Raw genomic sequence first — 19,336 nt, 5'->3', positions numbered from 1 at the left:
TTCCTTCAAAAAAGCAAAATGTGACTCCTTCTCTTCTGAGACCTGTAGTGCGCCAGCAGAGCACTTTTCACCCCCATATGGGGTGTTTTCTGAATCGGGAGAAATTGGGCTTCAAATTTTGGGGGGTATTTTCTGCTATTACCCTTTTTAAAAATGTAAAACTTTTGGGGAAACCAAGCATTATAGGGAATTTTTTTTTTTTTTTTTTTTACGTATGCAAAAGTTGTGAATCACCTGTGGGGTATTAAGGTTTACTTTACCCCTTGTTATGTTCCCCGAGGGGTCTAGTTTCCAAAATGGTATGCCATGTGTTTTTTTTTGCTGTTCTGGCACCATAGGGGCTTCCTAAATGTGACATGCCCCCCAAAAACCATTTGTCGCTCCTTCCCTTCTGAGCCCTCTACTGCGCCCGCCGAACAATTAACATAGACATATGAGGTATGTGCTTACTCGAGAGAAATTGGGTTTCAAATACAAGTAAAAATGTTCTCCTTTTTACCCCTTGCAAAAATTCAAAAATTGGTTCTACAAAAACATGCGAGTGTAAAAAATGAAGATTGTGAATTTTCTCCTTCACTTTGCTGCTATTCCTGTGAAACACCTAAAGGGTTAAAACGCTGACTGAATGTCATTTTGAATACTTTGGGGGGTGCAGTTTTTATAATGGGGTCATTTATGGGGTATTTCTAATATGAAGGCCCTTCAAATCCACTTCAAACCTGAACTGGTCCCTGAAAAAAAGCGAGTTTCAAAATTTTGTGAAAAATTGGAAAATTGCTGCGGAACTTTTAAGCCCTCTGGTGTCTTCCAAAAGTAAAAACACGTAAATTTTATGATGCAAACATAAAGTAGACATATTGTATATGTGAATAAAAAAAAAAAATATTTTGAATATCCATTTTCCTTACAAGCAGAGAGCTTCAAAGTTAGAAAAATGCAAAATTTTCAAATTTTTCATCAAATTTTGGGATTTTTCACCAAGAAAGGATGCAAGTTACCACAAAATTTTACCACTAAGTTAAAGTAGAATATGTCACGAAAAAACAATCTCGGAATCAGAATGATAACTAAAAGCAGTCCTTAAGTCCTTAAGGTGAAAAAGGGCTCAGTCCTTAAGGGGTTAACACCTTCCCTAATAAAAGTTTGAATCACCCCCCTTTTCCCATAAAAAAACTGTGTAAATAAAAATAAACATATGTGGCATCACTGCGTGCGGAAATGTCCGAATTATAAAAATATATAATTAATTAACCCCTTAAGGACTGGGGTTTTTTCCGTTTTTGCATTTTCGTTTTTTGCTCCTTGCCTTTAAAAAATCATAACTCTTTCAATTTTGCACCTAAAAATCCATATGATGGCTTATTTTTTGCGCCACCAATTCTAATTTGTAATGACGTCAGTCATTTTGCCCAAAAATCTGCGGGGAAACGGAAAAAAAAATCATTGTGCGACAAAATTGAAAAAAAAAACGCTGTTTTGTAACTTTTGGGGGCTTCCGTTTCTACGTAGTACATTTTTCGGTAAAAATGACACCTTATCTTTATTCTGTAGGTCCATACAATTAAAATGATACCCTACTTATATAGGTTTGATTTTGTCGTACTTCTGGAAAAAATCATAACTACATGAAGAAAAATTAATACGTTTAAAATTGTCATCTTCTGACCCCTATAACTTTTTTATTTTTCCATGTATGGGGCGGTATGAGGGCTCATTGTTTGCGCCGTGATCTGAAGTTTTTAACGGTACCATTTTTGCATTGATAGGACTTATTGATCGCTTTTTATTCATTTTTAAATTATATAAAAAGTGACCAAAAATGCACTATTTTGGACTTTGGAATTTTTTTGTGCGCACGCCATTGACCGAGCGGTTTAATTAATGATATATTTTTATAATTCGGACATTTAAGCACGCGGTGATACCATATATGTTTATTTTTATTTTTATTTACACTGTGTTTTTTTTTTAATGGGAAAAGGGGGGTGATTCAAACTTTTAATAGGGGAGGGGTTAAATGATATTCATTCACTTTTTTTTCACTTTTTTTTTGCAGTGTTATAGCTCCCATAGGGACCTATAACACTGCACACACTGATCTTTATCATTGATCACTGGTTTCTCATAGGAAACCAGTGATCGTTGATTCTGCCGCATGACTGCTCATGCCTGGATCTCAGGCACTGAGCAGTCATTCGGCGATCGGACAGCGAGGAGGCCGGTAGGGGCCCTCCCGCTGTCCTGTAAGCTGTTCGGGATGCCGCGGCTATCCCGAACAGCCCACTGAGTTAACCGGCATGATGTCACTTTCGCTTTCAGCCGCGCGGCTCAGCTCTGAGCGCGCGGCTAAAGGATTAATAGCGCGCAGCGGCGGGTCCCGACTTCACTATGACGCCGGGCCCGCCTTGATATGATGCGGGGTTACCGTGTAACCCTGCGTTATATCATGGGAGCAGGACCAAGGACGTACCAGTACGTCCTTGGTCCTTAAGGGGTTAAACCGCACGGTCAATGGCGTAAGCGCAAAAAAATTCCAAAGTCCAGAATAGTTCATTTTTGGTCACTTTTTATATCATGAAAAAATAATTTAAAAGCGATCAACAAGTCCGATCAATACAAAAATGGTACTGCTAAAAACTTCAGCTCACGGTGCAAAAAATGAGCCCTCATACCGACCCATACGCGGAAAAATAAAAAAGTTATAGGGGTCAGAAAATGACAATTTTACATGTATAAATTTTCCTGCATGTAGTTATGATTTTTTTCCAGAAGTACGACAAAATCAAAAATACATAAGTAGGGTATCATTGTAATCGTATGGACCTACAGAATAAAGAAAAGGTGTCATTTTTACAGAAAAATGTACTGTGTAGAAACGGAAGCCCCCAAAATTTACAAAATGGTGTTTCTTTTTCAATTTTAAAATGCAAGTCCAGAAAAAAATCAAGGCAGTCGGCACTACAAAGCAGACAGAACAAATGTGTTGTGCATGGAACGGTTTTTGAAAAAACAATTACGGGGGACCAGGTGTGTGTCTCAAAGTGGAGGTGCTAACGTATTAATAAAAAAAGGGTTCATAACATGCAAAAAGTTGAAAAATTATCGTAACACTCACCACGGACACGGATGAAGATTTTCAAAATCAGAGTCCTTTATTGTGACATCACGGAATGCTGTACATCCAAAGTCAGGGAAAAGGAAGGGAGAGAGACAGACATCAGCTCCAAAGAGCTGACAGGAAGCGACAAATCGTTTCGCAGTGAATACTGCTTGTTCACGCTGGTGTTGGAGAGATCGGCCCCAACTTATATATGCGCAGCCGGTGACTCACTGGAAGTGCACCCGGACCTGTGGAGGTGTTTGTGCAAGAGGGGGAGTAAAGTTTTTTTTACATAGCTATGTGTACGTGCAAGATAAAAAAAATGGGTATGGGAACACGATCTCCAATGCAAATGACTGACAGCTGGTGCTACGGGATTATGTAACAATCAGAGAAATCCCGTACTGGGGTAATTGCTGTATGCATATTACTATTCTTATTAAATATTATGCTGTCAAAAGGTACATTCACGGGAGGAGGTTGACCTCACTGGAAAGGGATCTGGAAACAAGATTATAATGTTGTTATATTGTGGTCTCCGAGTTGGTGCATGTCTGCAAAGTATTGCAATATTCAGGAAACGAAACAATTTGTATAATATAGAATAGAGCAAGGAGAAACACAAAGAATGGAAGATATAAAAGACAATATTGGTGTTGTGCCAAAGTCTCGACATTAATGCCGGGAAAGTAAAAGGGAAGAGGGGAAAGAACACTTGAGCGAATGAATTATTAAGGCATGTTTAAGGAAAAAGGGTTAAATGCAAGCATAGAGTTCATCATTTTCCTTGAAGCCCAATCCTTCTGTTGCTCTTAGTCTGGAGATCCATACTGCCTCCTTGTAACGTAGGGTGCTTTCTTTAGTTTTTCCTGGAAATGGCCTTTTTATTCGTTCTATTACTAAGAATTTCAAACAGGATGGGTCTCCTAAATGGTTGCTGTGGACATGTTCTGTTAGACCCAATATTCCGGTACCTAGTCTTGAGTTACGGCAATGTTCTCTGAATCTTGTGAACAGATTCCTGATGGTTGAGCCGACATAAAAGTGGCCGCACAGACATAAAACAATATATACTATGTAAACCGTTCTGCATGTTATCAGATCTTTCAAGTTGATATCCACACCTCCAATCCGGTAGTTCTTCCAACTGAAGAAGTTAGGGCAATAGGAACAGTGGCCACACTTGAAATTTCCAACAGGGGTAGATGAAGTAAGCCAGTCAGGTTCATGTGTACTTGAGAAGAAGGTACTTCATACCAAATGATCTTTTATTGTTTTATTTTTCCTGTGTGCAAAGATTGGTTCATTCTTTGCAACATTGTGCAAGTCTGGGTCTCCTTCCACCAGATGCCAATGTTTCAAAACAGATTTTTTCAGTGCGGCAGACATATTACTGTATTTAAAAGAAAAGACAAAACGTTTAGTATATTCCTGATTCTTCTTTTCGTTATTCAGAAGGGTGGAACGTGATTTTTTTGTGATGCATTTTACGGCTTGGTCCGTTACTTTTTTTGGGTAGCTCCTTTCTTTTAAATGTGACAGTAGTTGGTTGGCTTGGTCCTGATAGATCGAAGCACTGCTGTTAATCTTCATTAACCGTAATAGTTGACTATACGGTAATGCCTCCTTGGTATGGTCGGGATGGAAGCTATCATAGTGCAGATAAAGCACGGGAGATGATGGTTTTCTATAGCCTCGGGTGTTTATTTGATCTTGATTTAAGGAGACCACTAGATCTAGAAACGTAATCTCTTCGGGGTGAAAAGAAGAAGTAAAAAACATATTAATTCCGTTTTTACTGTTGAGATCTGCTACAAAGGTATTAAACAGCTCCTCGCTGTTATCCCACAGCAAAAAGATATCATCCATATATCTCTTGTACAGTTTAATGTACTTAGTGTAATTATTTTGTGGTGAGTAAATCCATTTGGCTTCCAGCATGGCTAGGAAGATGTTAGCCAGTGTTCATGAGACTGGGGTCCCCATCGCCATCCTCGTGCATTGCTTGTACCATATTGTGTCAAATTGGAAGTAGTTATTATCTAACACGAATGATATAGCCTCTGTAACAAAATTACAGTAGGGCACGGACGTTTCCGCAGCTTGCAGGAATTCTCTTACTGCGGTTACACCCAGATCTTGAGGGATCCTGGAGTATAAAGACTCCACATCTATGGTTCCCAGTCTGTAAGTACTCTCCACAGGTGTAGCCTGCAATAATTCAAGAAAGGTGTCTGTATCCTTTAAATAAGAGGGAATATCCAATAAGACTGGGCGGAGGAGCCAATCTACGTATTGTGAAAGGTACTCGGTCACCCATCCATTGCCCGATATTATCGGGCGTCCCGGGGGTCGCTCTAGGCATTTGTGTACCTTAGGCAAGTAATACCATTGTGATTTCCGCGGGGTCTCCGGGATCAGCTTTTCCGCTGTCTTTAAGGATATAAGTCCATTCTCTATTTGCTGTCGCAAGAAAGTTCTTAGATTTCATAACACCTTTTGTGTGGGATCCTGGGTGATTTTTATGTAAGTTCGGGTGTCCGACAATTGCCTCAAGGCTTCTCCATGGTATTGTTTTTTCGAGAGAATCACAATATTGTTGCCTTTATCGGCTTTTTTTTATAACAATGTCAGACATTTTTTTAACCATTGCAAAGCTCTTTTTTCGGAAATGGTAAGGTTCTGTGGGGGGCTGGGATACACCAGTGCTCTTGTGTCTTTAGTAATGGCTTCTCTGAATTTTCTAAATTGCTGCCTTGAATTATGGGTGGTGAAAAAGAGGATTTTTTCCCCCCCTTTGAAGGCTTCCAGAGTAGTGGTCTCCTCTTCCCCATAAATTGATAAGTCAGGATTTTGTAGACTGAGGAGAAGTGCAAGGTCTGAAGTATCCGAAGGGCTATTTGCAAAATATGCACTGAAGCCCAATGAACCTAAAACGGCGGGTTGTTCGCCTTCCTTTAATCGTGTAGTGATGGGATTTTTGTCGTGAAACATTTTATGCAGGTTCATTTTTCTTGTATAAGTCAATTTCAAAACTTGACCAATCGAAGGGAGTCGAGATACAGTAATTAAGTCCTTTATTTAGTAAAGATATGCAGGCCTGATCAAGTGGAATCTGAGCCAAATTCAAGATTCTGTTTTGCTCCATGTCCGCCACGTCACTGTCTTCCTTTTGTGGCTTGCCCTGGTGTCTCTTGTGCTTTTTCCCTCCTCTTCTGGTGGTCCTCCTAAAGGGACTTATGATGTGCTGCTGGTTGGCTTATTGTCCTGTTTTATAGCTGGTTGTTTTTTCTTCAGTGCCGGTTTTGGGTTATTTTTTATCCTCGGAAGAGCTAGTGTCCGATTCGGTGGTCCAATAGTCCTTGCTAACTTTCTTCTTCTTTTGTGGCGGGTTCCTTCTCCTGGGGTTTCTATTAGGTGTTTTCCACATGAAGATCTTTCCATGTTCAAAATCCAAACAGTCCCTTAGGAACTTATCCCTTTTCTTTTCTTTCAGGTCCTTTTGCAGGACTACCAATTTGTCATCAATTTTTAGCAACAGCTGTTTCAAGGCTGTTTCTGTTAGTCTCAACTCTAATTCTATTTTTATTTTGGCAATTTCCAGAGATACTTTTTCGTATTCTTTTTCGTTTTGTTTGAGGACAGGTTTCATTATATTAATGGAATGTTGTAAATGCAATGCATCCCATTCTTTTTTAGGGTACGTTCACACTGAGGAATTGGAGAGGAATTTCCACGAGTAATTCTGCTCTCTTTTTCCTCTCCAATTCATTCAGCAGTGAAAATCCCCATAGAGCTGTGCAGAATTTCTGCCCCTCAGCTAACACTGAGGAATTTTCTCAAGCAGAATTCTGACGAGGAAGTCTGTTCCGCTTGAAGAAAGAACATGTTCTTTCTTTCAGGCGGAATCAGCGTCGTTCTCCCATAGAGATCAATGTTATTTATTTTTTTTGAGTCAGAAGCATTTCCACGCGGAATTGGCGTGGAATTGGCACGGAATTTCCGCATGAAAAAAAAAAATTTTAGGAATAGAAATACTTGATACTCCTCCTCCGCATGAAACCTGCATTTTCCGCGTGATTTCCACGCGAAATTCCGTGCAAAATCTCTGTGAGTTTGGAGGCAGAAAATTTCTTCTTGATTTCCACCCCAATTCCTCAGTGTGAACATACCCTTAAAGTCAGGATCTTCCTGAAATTGTGATGGCTCCTTGTAGACACGTAGTCCTCTCTGTATTCTATTATTAAAGACAAAGGATTTTAAAGATCTAATGGTCCAAAACAATCGGTTTCCTGTTCTGATTGTTTTTGTAATTTAAATTCCAGATTTTGGGTGCTGGTGAGTTCAAGCAGTATTCACTGCAAAACGATTAGTCACTTCCTGTCAGCTCTTTGGAGCTGATGTCTGTCTCTCTCCCTTCCTTCTCCCTGACTTTGGATGTACAGCATTCCGTGATGTCACAATAAAGGACTCTGATTTTGAAAATCTTCATCCGTGTCCGTGGTGAGTGCTACGATAATTGTTCAACTTTTTAAATTTTGTCTCACAATGATTTTTTTTCCGTTTCGCCGTAGATATTTGGGTAAAATGACTGAAGTCATTACAAAGTAGAATTGGTGGCGCAAAAAATAAGCCATGATATGGATTTGTAGGTGCAAATTTGAAAGAGTTATGATTTTTTAAAGGTAAGGAGGAAAAAACAAAAATGCAAAAACGGAAAAACCCCGGGTCCTTAAGGGGTTAAAGCTTGCAACCTAAAAAGTCCAGGTTTCAGCTTTAGGTGCCCTGTATAATAAAAAAAAAATGTTTGCAGATCAACCAGGGATAGTCAGATTCTATAAATTATGCTCTCTGTGCATGATTTTCCTGGGGCCCATTTCTTGGGACTTGTCCTTGGTTCTGACAGCTTTTTTGTCAGAACCTTTCAAACCAATTGACACTATTCCTTTACCAGTTACTTTGGCCAGGAGAGTAGGGGATCTGTATGCTCTTTCCACCATAGAATATTACACAAAAATCTTAGAGGATAGTATAGTGTTTTACCCAGATCCTGCTTATCTCTCTAAAGTAGTCTCTACTTCATGTTTCTCAAAATATAGTTCTGCCCTATTTCTGTGATAAACCATCTAATGACAAAGAGAGAGCTTCCATTCCCTAGATGTTAGAAGGTGTGACCTCCAATATCTAGACAGAACTGAAGATTTCAGGAAATCTTGTTCCGTTTGCAGGAAAAAATAAAGGTAGCAAAGCTTGTAGAAATATCTTAGCTAGATGGATGAGACAATCAATTTCTCTATCCTATTCAGCTTTAGGATTAGATCCTATGGTTGGGCTTAAAGCCCCACTCTACTAGGTTTGTGGCCTCATCTTGGGCTGAGAGGCAGGGTGCTTCTATAGAGCAGATCTGTAGAGCTGCCACATGATCTTCTCCACATACTTTCTTTCGTCACTACAGGGTGAATGTGGGAAATTCCTCTTCTCTTACCTTTGGATGTCTTACAGTCTGTCATCCCACCCTAGGTTGTATCTCTGATATTTTCTCAGGTGATGCTGTTATGGCGAAGAGTAAAGCCGGTAATTACTCACCGGTAATGTTGTTTACCGCACCATGGCATTCCCACCCTATGTTTATGGTGTTATTTTTTCCTACACTTGGGTTGGTGATCACCTTTTTCTGGTTATTATGTTTCTATTTGTATGTACTAATTTAAGAAGGCTCTTCTGGTTTCGGAAATTCACTGAGGCTGGAGAGGAGGGCTCTTCTTTTTATTGCCTTGTATGACTAAGGCCCAACGCTAGGGCCAAAAGCGTCACTTTGTCTGTGTCCTCCATGTATTGAAGTTTCATAAATAAAGAATCTGTTCCTGTACGTGCGCTGGACCATCTGTTTCTTCAATCTTCTTTTTATTCTTAGGTTTCCTGTCCCTCTCTCATGTGGTGCTGTCATGGCTTGGGGAAAAAACACTACTGGTTAGTAATTACCCACTTTCAATTTTACAAAAAAAAAAATTAAAATCAATATATTTTGTATTGCTGTGTGGAAATGTCCGAAATATTAAAATATAATGTTAATGATCCCATTTGGTGAATGGCATATCCATAAGAAAAATACCAAAGTCCAAAATTGCTGATATTCAGTGATCACATCCCAGAAAAAAAGAATAGAAAGTAATCAAAAACTATACCAAATATATATATATATATATATATATATATAAAAAAGTGGTACAGATAAAAACTATATATTATGGCACAAAAAATTACCCCTCAAACAGCCCCATGTACAGAAAAATTAAGATAATTAAAGGGGGTCAAAAAAGGGCAATTTTAAACATACCTACGGTATTTATCGTGGTATACCACGCACCGGCCTATAACATGCACCCTCATTTTACCAAGGATATTTGGGTAAAAAAAGTTTTTTACCCAAATATCCATGGTAAAATGAGGGTGCGTGTGTGCGCGTGTATACCCCGATTCACCCCCAGGAAAGGCTGGGGGAGAGAGGCCGTCGCTGCCCGCTTCTCTCCCCCTGCCTTTCCTGGGGTCTAGAGCCCTGCTGCCGGCCCTTCTCTCCCCCTGGCTATCAGCGCCTCTGCCCGTTCTGTCCCCCTGACTATCGGTGCCGGCGCCCCATTGCCGGCGCCGATAGCTAGGGGGAGAGAAGCGGCGCCGACAGCCAGGGGGAGAGAAGGGGCAGCGGCACCCATTGCCAGTGCCGCTGCCCCGTTGCCTCCCCCCATCCAAGGTGGCATAATTACCTGTTGCCGGGGTCAGGTCCACGCTGCTGCAGGCCTCCAGCGTGCGTCCCCTGCATCGTTGCTATGCGCGGCGCACTGACATCATGCGCTGCGCCGTACAGCGCATAGCAACGACGCAGGGGACGCACGCCGGAGGCCTGCAGCAGCGCGGACCCGACCCCGGCAACAGGTAATTATGCCACCGGGGATGGGGGGAGGCAACGGGGCAGCGGCGCCGGCAATGGGTGCCGCTGCCCCTTCTCTCCCCCTGGCTGTCGGCGCCGCTTCTCTCCCCCTGGCTATCGGCGCCAGCAATGGGGCCCCGGCACCGATGGTCAGGGGGACAGAACGGGCAGCGGCGCCGATAGCCAGCTGGAGAGAAGGGCCGGCAGCAGGGCTCTAGACCCCAGGAAAGGCAGGGGGAGAGAAGCGGGCAGCGACGGCCTCTCTCCCCCTGCCTTTCCTGGGGGTGTATCGGCGTATAACACGCACATAGACTTTAGGCTAAAAATTTTAGCCTAAAAAGTGCGTGTTATACGCCGATAAATACGGTAATTTGTATATAAAAAAAAAAGAGTTCTCGTTTTTTCAAAAGCAGTACAATAATAGTAAAGTGTAACCATGAGTATCATTCTAATCGTATTAACACACAGAAAGGAAAAATAAAAAAGGTATCCATAATAGGTAGAGATGAGTGAACGTTTGAAAAATTGGATTTGGTCGATTTGCTTAATTTTCCCAAAAAATTTGGTTTGATCCGAATTTATTCGCGGCAAATCTCTATTTAAAAACTGCTATTTCTGGCCTACAGATAGCCTCAATAGGGGTGTAGAACACTTTGCTTTGTTCTAACACGCATAGGGAGTGTGCTGGGGTAGTGAAATAATACTGTTATTCAGTATGACATGCAGATTACAGGCATCACTTTTAGAATCACTGCTGCAGAGCGGCACAATTACAGAGCCTGGAGGTGGCATCAGTATGAGGAGTCCATATAGTGGCTGAATGACAAAGGCTGGAGTTGGCTGAAGCATGAGGAGAACATATAGTGGCTGAATGACACAGCTTGGATTTGGCTGAAGCATGCGGAGACCATAAAGTGGCTGAATTACACAGCGTGGAGGTGTTGGCAGCATGAGGAGACCATATAGTGGCTGAATGACACAGCATGGAGGAGTTGGCAGCATGAGGAGACCATATAGTGGCTGATTGACACAGCCAGGAGCTGGAAGCAGCATGAGTAGACACTAGGGCTTCACAATATGATTAAAATATTAATTTTGAAACTTAAATTGAAGATTTATGGTAGCTAGTGCTAGCATAAAATTTTTTAGGCCCAGGCCCAGCAGCATCATTAAACTATATATTGGCTGAATGGCATAGCCTGGAAGGTGCTGACGCATGAGGAGACCATATAGTGTCTGAATGGCACAGCCTGGAGTTGGCAGAAGCAAGAGGAGACCATTGAAATTTAAGATTTTTAAATAGAAATTTAAAATATTGAAATTGAGGATTTTGAAATCTAAATTTTAACTCCCAAGTTTTAGTGTCCAGGGCCCTGGTGTGTGGGTACAAAGGACCAAATCTAACATGGAGTCACATGTCACATGGCAGCACAATAACAGAGCCAGGAGGTGGCATCAGTTTGAGGAGACCAAGTAGTGGCTGAATGACTGCCTGGAGTTTTTGCCAGCATGGGAAGACCATAGAGTGTCTGAATGGCACAGCCTGGAGTTGGCTGAAGCACGAGGAGACCATATTGTGTCTGAATGGCACAGACTGGAGTTGGCAGCAGCATGAGTAGACACTAGGGCTTCAAAATCCCTAAGATTAAAAGATGAATTTTGAAATTTAAATTGAAGATTTATGGTAGCTAGTGCTACCATAAAAATGTTTAGGCCCAGGCCCAGCAGCATCAGTAAACCATATATTGGTTGAATGACACAGCCTGGAGGTGGCTGAAGCATGAGGAGACCATATAGTGGCTGAATGACACAGCCTGGAGTTGGTTGAAGCATGAGGAGACCATATAGTGTCTGAATGGCACAGCCTGGAGTTGGCAGAAGCATGAAGAGACCATTAAAATTTAAGATTTTTAAATAGAAATTGGGGATTTTTAAATTGACATTTTAAATCCCAAGTTGTAGTGCCCCGGCATGTGGGTCCAAAGACTAAATTTAACAAGGAGTCACATGTCACATGGTGGCACTATGACAGAGCCTGGAGATGGCATCAGCATGGGGAGACCATATAGTGGCTGAATGACGGCCTGGAGTTTGTGGCAGCATGGGGAGACCATATAGTGTCTGAATGGCACAGCCTGGAGGTGGCTGAAGCATGAGGAGACCATTGAAATTTAGGATTTTTCAATTTAAATTTAAGATTATGAAATTGAAGTTGAGGATTTTTAAAGTGACATTTTAACTCCAAAGTTTTAGTGTCCCGGGCCCCGGCGTGTGGATACAAAGGACCAAATAAAATAAGGAGTCACATCTCACATGGCAGCACAATGACAGAGCCTGGAGGTGGCATCAGTATGAGGAGACCATATAGTGCCTGAATGGCCTCCATGTTGGAACAGTTAGGTGTACATCCTGTTCAATGTATGCAGTCCTTGAACAGCAGTTTGAGGGTGCATATTGTTGTGCCGGATGTGTGCCAGTTGTTCATTTGGAAGCCCAGATCCTGGATCTAGAGGAGCAACTGGCAACACTGAGACTCATTGACAACCTGGAGAAGAGTCTCCTGCTCACTGAGCAAGTAGTCTCTGTGGTAGAGGTGGGGGAGGATAGTGGGACGGAGGTGCAGGACAGTCAGGCAGCTAGCTGGGTTACAGTTAGAAAACAGGGTAGGGGGAAAAGTGTCAGGGAGGCTAGTCCTGAACTGGCACACTCCAACAAGTTTGCCCGGTTGGCGGATGAGGGGGACTCCGTTTCAGAGCTAGCAGTACTGCAGCAAGACTCTGCCTCTGACCATTTAGAAAAAAGTTTAGAAAAAAGAAGGCTAAGGGGAAATCTAATAACTAAGTATAAATATATCAGGGGACCTCACAGAGATCTCTCCCATGATCTATTTATACCCAGGACTGTATCTATAACAAGGGGGCATCCTTTACATTTAGAGGAAAGAAGGTTTCTACACCAGGACAGATGGAGGTTCTTTACTGTAAGAGCAGTGAGACTGTGGAATTCTATGCCTGAGGAGGTGGTCATGGTGAACACTGTAAAAGAATTTAAAAGGGGTCTGGATGCATTTTTGGAGAATAATAACATTACAGGTTATGGATTCTAGATCTATAGGGACAGAACGTTGATCCAGGGATCTATTCTGATTGCCATATTGGAGTCAGGAAGGAATTTTTACCTCAAGTATGAGTTTTTTTTGCCTCCCTCTGGATCAACTCAGTAGGGACTCACTAGGGTTATAGGTTGAACTTGATGGACTCTGGTCTTTTTTCAACCTTATGAACTATGTTACTCTGTGTAGATGTAAAGTGCTCTACTGGCGCACTACAGGGCTCAGAAGAGGAGGAGCGCCATAGTGCTTTTGGAGAGAGAATTTGGCTGGAATTGAAGGCCATGTGCATTTACAAAAGCCCCCATGGTGCCAGAACAGTGGGACCCCCCCCCCCCCACATGTGACCCCATTTTGGAATCTACACCCCTCACGGAATGTAATGAGGGGTGCAGTGAGCATTTACACCCCACTGGTGTTTTTGAACAGTGGTCCATGAAAATGAAAAATGTATTTTCGTTTAAATAAAAGCTCACTGTCCCAAAAGTCAAATGCCAGTGGGGTGCAAATGCTCACTGCACCCCTTATTACATTCCGTGAGGAGTGTAGTTTCCAAAATACGGTCACATGTGGGGGGGGGGTCCACTGTTCTGGCACCATGGGGGCTTTGTAAACGCACATGGAACCCGACTTCCATTTCAAACAAATTCTGTCACCAAAAGCCCAATGGCGCTCCTTCTGTTCTGAGCATTGTAGTTCGCCCACAGAGTACTTTACATCCACACATGAGATATTTCCCTACTCAGAAGAAATGGGGTTAAAAATTTGGGGGGGGGGGGGCGTTTTCTCCTATAACCTCTTGTAAAAATTGTAAATTTGGGGGAAAAAACTGCATTTTATTGGAAAAAAAATGTCATTTACACATCCGACTTTAAAGAAAAGTTGTTAAACACCTGTGGAGTGTTAAGGCTCACTGTACCCCTTGCTACATGTCTTGAGGGGAATAGTTTCCAATATAGTAGTGTTTTTTTTGTTGCTGTTATGGAACCATAGGGCTTCCAAAATGCGGCATGCCCCCTAAAAACCATTTCAGCAAAATTTGCTTTCAAAAAGCCAAATGTGGCTTCTTCTCTTCTGAGCATTGTAGTTCACCCACAGAGCACTTTACATCCACACATGGGGCATTTCCATACATAATGGGGTAAAACTTTTGGGGGGCATTTTCCCCTATTACCTCTTGTAAAAATGGTAAATTTGGGGATAAGACTGCATTTTAGTGAGGAGAAAAAAATGTTATTTATACATCTGACTTGACCGAAAAGTCATCAAAAACACGTTTGGGGTGTTAAGGCTCACTGTACCCCTTGTTACATGCCATGAGGGGTGTAGTTTCCAAAATAGTATGCCATGTGTTTTTTTTTTTTTTTCTGTTATGGCACCATAGGGGTTTCCTAAATGTGACATACCCCATAAAAACCATTTCAGCAAAATTCATTCTTCAAAATCCCATTGTAGTTCCTTCACTTCTGAGCCCTCTAGTGCACCCACAGAGCATCTTACATTCACGTATGAGTTATTTCCTCACTCGAGAGAAATTGGGTTACACATTTTAGGGGGCATTTTCTCCTTTTAACCCTTGTAAAAATTCAAATACTGGGTCTACAAGAACATGTTAGTATTAAAAACTTAGATTTTGAATCTTCTCCTTCACTTTGCTGCTATTCCTGTGAAACACTTAAAGGGTTAACAAACTTTCTGAATGTCATTTTGTATACTTTGAGGGGTGTAGTTTTTATAATGGGGTAATTTATGGGCTATTTCTAATATGAAGGCCTCTTAAATCCACTTCAAAACTGAACTGGTCCTTGAAAAAATTCAGACTTTTAAAACATTTTTGAAAAATTGGAAAACTGAACTTTGGAGTCATCTAATGTCTTCCAAAAGTAAAATGTGAATCAGTATATAATTTATTTGGTGTGTCCATTTTCATTACAAGCAGAGTGCTTCAAAGTTAGAAAAATGCTAAATTTTCACATTTTTCATGAAATTTTTCACCAAGAAATTATGCACGTATCAATGAAAATTTACCACTATGTTGAAGTAGAATATGTCACGAAAAAACTTTCTCGGAATCAAATTCATAAGTAAAAGCATCCCAGAGTTATTAATGCTTAACGTGACAGTGGTCAGATGTGCAAAATATGCTCTGGTCCCTAAATGGGCACTGTCAGATACAAAAACTTGTAATATGTTTTAACCCCTTAAGGACTAAGGGTTTTTCCGTTTTTGCACTTTCGTCTTTTCCTCCTTACCTTTTAAAAATCATAACCCTTTCAATTTTCCACCTAAAAATCCATATTATGGCTTATTTTTTGCGTCACCAATTCTACTTTCCAGTGACATAAGTCATTTTACCCAAAAATTCACGGTGAAACGGAAAAAAAAATCATTGGGCGACAAAATCGAAGAAAAAACGCCATTTTGTAACTTTTGGGGGCTTCCGTTTCTACGCAGTGCATATTTCGGTTAAAATGATACCCTACTTATATAGGTTAGATATTGTCGTACTTCTGGAAAAAATCACAACTACATGCAGGAAAATTTATACGTTTAAAAATGTCATCTTCTGACCCCTATAACTTTTTTATTTTTCCACGTACAGGGCGGTATGAGGACTCATTTTGTGCACCGTGATCTGAAGTTTTTAATGGTACTATTTTTGTTTCGATCGGACTTTTTGATCACTTTTTATTCATTTTTTAATGGTATAAAAAGTGACCAAAATACGCTTTTTTGGACTTTGGAATTTTTTTTGCGCGTACGCCATTGACCGTGTGGTTTAATTAATGATATGTTTTTATAGTTCTGACATTTACGCATGCGGCGATACCACATATGTTTATTTTTTTTATTTACACTGTTTTATTTTTTTGTTTATGGGAAAAGGGGGGTGATTCCAACTTTTATTAGGGAAGGGGTTAAATGACCTTTATTAACACTTTTTTTTAAACTTTTTTTTAAACTTTTTTTTTGCAGTGTTATAGGTCCCATAGGGACTTATAACACTGCACACACTGATCTCCTATGCTGATCACTTGCGTCTATTAACACGCCTGTGATCAGTGTTATCGGCGCTTGACTGCTCCTGCCTGGATCTCAGGCACGGAGCAGTCATTCGTTGATCGGACACCGAGGAGGCAGGTAAAGGCCCTCCCGGTGTCCTGTAAGCTGTTCGGGATGCCGCGATTTCACCGTGAGAACAAGCTGGGAGTTGTAGTTTTGCTAATGCTAGGGGAGATGTGAGCAGACAGCATACTGAAGGAGGGGGCAGAGACCTGCACAGTGAGGCCACGCCCCCTCCCTTTTTAGAGTAATTCAGACTTGTGAGCTCAATTAAAAGTGTAATAAAAATAAAAATAAATAAAGGTGCTAGACACGTAAAAATTAAATGTACATGGTCAGGATTAGGTAATGAGTGATATGTTTTAAAAAAAAAAATTTTTTTGGGTTGGATCTGATGGGTATGCTTTAAGGGGTTGAATAGTGGTTTCAGTAATTTACAAGATTCCAACTAATCTTTAAAGCTAATGTCACATAGTCAATGGGGAAGCTGAGGTTGAGAAGAGGTTGACTATTACATTATGACCCTGATCCCAAACATTGCTCAAAATAGACAGTACACAAGTTCAAGAAAATCTTTCACTTACCCAAGACAAACCAGCACTTGTACATGACATTTTTTAGTTTCAGTTCTTCGCTATACTAAACACACGTAGAAGAGAGAATCCTGTACCCTATGGCGGAGATTTATCAAAACCTGTCCAGAGGAAAAGTTGCCCAGTTGCCCATAGCAACCAATCAGCTCACTTCTTTCATTTTTAACAAGGCCTCTGCAAAAGGAACTACAAAAACGACAAAGAGGAGCGCTCCATGGTGCAGATAAACGATGACAAAGGAAACGTTGATGTAAAGAATGTGCTTACCAATATCGATTGTGCAAAGGCCAGCACAACTTGGAGAAAAGCGTGTATGTGGAACCCTCTGCAAAATGAAAGAAGTGATCTGATTGGTTGCTATGGGCAACTGGGCAACTTTTTCTCTGCACAGGTTTTGATAAATCTCCCCCATATCTCTATGGCACACCCTCAGAAGCAGTAGCAATACTGATGAGGTTTTAGAGAAGTACTGAGTAATGTAAGCTGTTAATCAAGCACTAGGTTAAAACATAACACCTACTACAATCTCTTGGAGCCTTTCCCTGTGTTTGTATTTGCCTCTACTTAAAGCTACTCCTACTCTCTTTCCTTCTTCATAGGTTTTTTTAGGTATCTCAGATATGATACATGTTGAATTTCTTACACTTGTACTATTGATTTTTGTAGTGTCTAATTAACAATCTGTCGTAGATCTCGAGACATGCAGGGCATTTTATTTTTTTTTTTACATTTTTTATAAATGAGTTCAAATGGGCCTGTATGCATTTCTAGATAGTCACTAAATTCTAGAGAAGGGTTGTTTATTAAGGGCTAAATTCTGAAAGATTAGTAGTCAGGAAGGAATTTTACTCCTTAAGGGTCCGTTCACACAAGGCAAATTACTTTTAAACTTGCAGTGTGTCACTCAATTCGAGTTTGAAGCATATCTGGAACATGTGTTCATAGTCTTAAATGAGGAAAATGGGCTTCTACCTCATGGGGTTTTTGCATCCCTTTGTATAAACACTATTCGATATTAGCACAACACAAATAGAGAAACATAGCCGCACATCCCCCATTTGTATTTGATCTACTTGCTCTCATCATAATTTAATAAACTAACAGGTTGTTGTATACATTTTGATCAAAAAGTACAAGCCCACTCGCCACGTCAAGGCCACCTAGTCAAAGTGGTTCCCTAACCTAACACTGGCGTAGTGTCGGACAGCGACTACTGCCTCTGAGACACCATGCCCATAGGGGGAACGACCCAGTGGCCAGGCAGCCCCACTGCTGCTGGACCAAGCCCCTGGCTTTTGGCCCAACCACCCCACAGACAATGCATCACAGAAACAATGGCCGCCACAGAGAACCACACCAGTGTAAAACCTACCATGTGCTCCCTACCAGAGGGCTGGGAGAATGTTAGGAGGAAACCCTTATTCAGTCTCCTGCTAATTAAAAACACCTGGGCCGAATGGGTGGAGTGGAGTGCTGGCCACGGAAGAAGGGAGAGACTACAAATAGAGAAATGGTGGATGTGCGGCACTATGCCACTGTTAGGTTATGGACCCACTCTGACTAGGTGGCCTTGACTTGGCAAGTGGGCTTGTACTTTTTGATCAAAATTGATGCTAACAACCTGTTAGTTTTTTAAATTATGCCGAGAAGCAAGTACATCAAAATACAAATGGTGGATGTGCAGCTATGTTTCTCTATTTGTGTTGTACTATTGGATATTAGGCTGAACTGAATGGATGTTTGTCTGTTTTTTTAGCATTACAAACTTTGGGGGTAAATTTATCATTGTATTTAGACAATTGTTTTGCTCTGGATTTGACTCAACATTTTTTTGCAATTATTTTATTGTGACTTTCTTATAATTGTGTAGGTCTGTCAATATCAAGTTGTTTTTCTGTAGTGGTCATACATTTTTTTATGACTTTAGAGATGTGGAGGCCCAGTACGGGATGGTGTTTCCCTGTACCCTTCTCCTGCTCTGTCAGGCAGTGTCCCTTTATGTCCCCAGGACCACCTGCAGTGTTATCCCCTATGTACATATGTTATATGTTAAAAGTGTAATGTCTCTTTAATTACTGTGACCACGTGCTTGTTACCCAGGAGGCACTATTGACCAGGTGACCCCTCAAGAGACCTCTGGGCTGTTTGTTAGACACCCCTATAAAAACCAGGGGTGGAGCTACAATCTCTCTCTTCCAGCATTCTTACTCCTGCTGAGGTCCAGTGCAGTCTTCTCAGTGTGTGTCCAGAGCATTGAAGGCCTCAAGCCTAAAGTTTGCAGCCACAAAGTCAGCTCAATCTTCATGTCTCTTTTCAAGTCAGTCAAGTCAAGTCTTCTATATAGTCACTGTGGCCTGCACTAAAGTGTCTCTATGTACTGCAAGTCACAGCAAGCCTACGAGGTCCTCCTGTGTCACTGGTCGCCTCCTTGGGATATTGGCTGTACTGCATAGACTGTATCACCTGTCTACCCTTAGTAAAGCTACTGTTGTCCGTAACTTGGTGTCGGTGTCTTCATTGCGCCCGCTCCTAGCTTAGGACCAATG

General features: G+C 41.2%; 1 protein-coding gene across 1 annotated transcript in view; it reads left to right on the top strand.

The window, feature by feature from the left end:
• The first annotated feature begins 16,889 nt into the window (after nt 1-16,889).
• The window catches only part of P2RY8 (P2Y receptor family member 8), a 105,150-nt gene continuing 102,703 nt past the window's right edge, over nt 16,890-19,336 (top strand). Inside the window, exon 1 of the mRNA XM_056558802.1 lies at nt 16,890-17,101. The gene's annotated coding sequence lies outside the window, so the exon portion shown is untranslated. The remainder of the gene's footprint in view (nt 17,102-19,336) is intronic.

The sequence above is a fragment of the Hyla sarda genome, chromosome 2, assembly GCF_029499605.1.
Source record: "Hyla sarda isolate aHylSar1 chromosome 2, aHylSar1.hap1, whole genome shotgun sequence".
Lineage (NCBI taxonomy): Eukaryota > Metazoa > Chordata > Amphibia > Anura > Hylidae > Hyla > Hyla sarda.
Note: the sequence above shows the minus strand (reverse complement) of the source record. Positions and strands in the feature narration are given on the sequence as shown.